We start from the raw sequence: 2,633 nt of genomic DNA, 5'->3' as shown, positions 1-2,633 counted from the left end.
TGTATATATATAAACTGATCAGCTATACTTATTGAGTAGGCAGCTCATTCCTTGCCACGTACTTTTCAGGAGATAGGTCACACTGACTAGCCACATTGACTTTGAGCGGTGCCGTTGTCTTTATTAGGTGGGTCAGCCGTGACTTCTGAAGCCAAAGTTTTTGATTGTTGGGTTGTAAATATTCTGGTCTTTTGTCGGGATTTGTGTTTAAAAATTGTGGTATGATTTTCTTGAGGTTATGAACACGAGAACATGTAGTGAGGGTAAATATGAATTTTTGGTGGTATCTAATACCTTTTGTGATATATAATATTATATTGATAAATTAGAATTTATTTTACTGGTTGAAAGAGAATTACTTATAGAATGAGTTCTGATTAAAGAAAGGATGAAATAGTGATAATTAGATGTAGCGAGTAGGGGGTGCTACATTTCTAGCCTATATATACGGAGGTCTCATTTCCCCTAAATCTCTCGGCCGAAAAAAGAAATCTGTTTTCTACTCTTGTTCTTCGTGATATCTACTGTGAGAGTGTTCTGTGTGAAGTAAGAGTGTCCGATCTTTGTGTTCGGGTCTTGGTTGGGTGCCGAGTGTTGTGGAGCAACCGTGAGGGCTTGCCGTGTGTGGTTGGGTACGGTATTTGTGACCGTGTCCCTTTAAGATTGGATCTGGCTCTATCTCCTGAGCCACATCCAAACAGTTGATTCGTTGTTCTATTTCTTCTGTTTTCTTTGTTATATTCTGTTCTGTAATATTTGTTATTCTTTTGGCCTGTAATATTGAGGAGTTTCGTACTCCGTTCATCTGTAATAGTTGATAGGCTATTATTTTGAAAGAAATACCACTGGAGGGTTATTCCCTACATGTTCGTTTTTGCAGCAACATGATTCTCTCAAGAGATCTGAGTTAGGATCGGTGAAGATTCATCTTGACTGTGGAGATGGCCAAGAACTACGACAACTGGGAGAGGCTGGTGCGTGCTGTTCTGCGGCGGGAGGGAGACAGGGAGCTAGCGCTGTTCCATTCCGGGGATCTCAGCAGCATAGCGGCTAGCTCCTCGGCTTCTACTTCAGATGTTAGTTTTAGCCAAGAAGAGTCGCTTGTCAATATACCTATGGACTACTCTGACATAACTCTTGATCACAGTGAGTGGAAGGCGATGTTACCTCCTGATAAACAAATAGTGGTTTGGAGATCAGCGTTTCTGGTTAGATTTCAATTTTCTTGATCGTTAATTTCTGGCTATTTTACTACACTGTTTGCAATTGGATAAAATAAGTTAGGTGAGAAAGTTGAAAACTAATTACAAGTAGATCAGTTTGGATGAGATCCAAATGGGAAAAAATGCAATTTATGTCCGTGTCATATGAAAAATGAGTAATAAAATCATTTATGAAAAAAAATAGCAAATTATTACCAGGGTTTTAGAAAATGAAGTAGATTACTCATTATCTAAACTATTGAGGGGGATGCGGCTTTTAATTGCTTCATTTTTTAAGAAGTAGGGAGATAATTTGTGAATTTTTTTAGTTATCTCACGTGTGTAAATTGCATTTAATCCGATCGCTAATGTGTTGGAACTAGAGTTGTCTGGTTTCAAAATGGTTGGATTGTACATGTGTTGCGAAGATTTAACATTAATTGTTTTATAATATCTAAAGTGGGTAAAATATTTTTTTAGTCCCATAAACTATGATAGATGATGTTTTTAGTCCCATAAGACTCAAAAAATCATGTCTTTTTAGTTCCTAGAAAATATAATTTTGGGCCTTTTTAGTCCCAAAACCACAACCTACGTGATTTTTCAGCATAAAAATATGTGATTACTAGTTTTATGGGACTAAAAGCGGCACCTGTCATAGTTGTGGCACTAAAATAAATTTGACCCTTATTTTATACGACTACAAAAGCATTTTACTCATTTAAAGCGGTTGGTTTGTTTTCATTTTTATTTTCAATCTTCAGCATTTTCAATGAAAATGGGCTTGTTGTTAGATGAACATTAAAATCAGAGTGATATTTGTAATTTTTTAAATAACGAGACATTTATAATTATACCAAACCTTAAAAAAGATGATTATAATTTACCCTTTTTAATATTAAAAGGGGTAAATTGTTACTCACCCAATAGGAAAAAGGGAGTTCAATTGTTATGTTGAGAAGGGCCATTTCCGTTTAGCAGTTGAATGAGTTTCCAGTGTTTGGAAAACAATAATATTTACATTTTTTACCAATAAACTATAAAAATTGATAAAACGTTGTCTATTACTTTTGACTTAAATCAATTTAACTTAGGTAATTCAAATATGAGAGTTGTAAACTAAAAATGGTTTTTTTGAAACTATTTCAAAAATAAAATTGGTAAATACTTCATTTTCAATGATTGGAACCCTATTGTACTCATGGTAAAACTGTATACAACTTTGAAACAGAGCTTTTTTCTTGATCCGACGACTGGAAAGAACTGCTTCATGCTGGGAATAGAAAAGTTCCTACTGTTGAAAGATTGGGCAGTACAGTCTCACCCGGAATCAAGGTGTTTTTATCACACACAACATCCACACTTTACTGTCTATAAAATTGCAGCATTGAGCGTTCATGTTTTGCCAGTAAGTTTGCAGATTCGAACTGG

Source organism: Sesamum indicum, linkage group LG10, assembly GCF_000512975.1.
Source record: "Sesamum indicum cultivar Zhongzhi No. 13 linkage group LG10, S_indicum_v1.0, whole genome shotgun sequence".
NCBI classification, from domain to species: Eukaryota; Viridiplantae; Streptophyta; class Magnoliopsida; order Lamiales; family Pedaliaceae; genus Sesamum; species Sesamum indicum.
The sequence above is the reverse complement of the archived record's forward strand: the minus strand, read 5'-3'. Positions refer to the sequence as shown.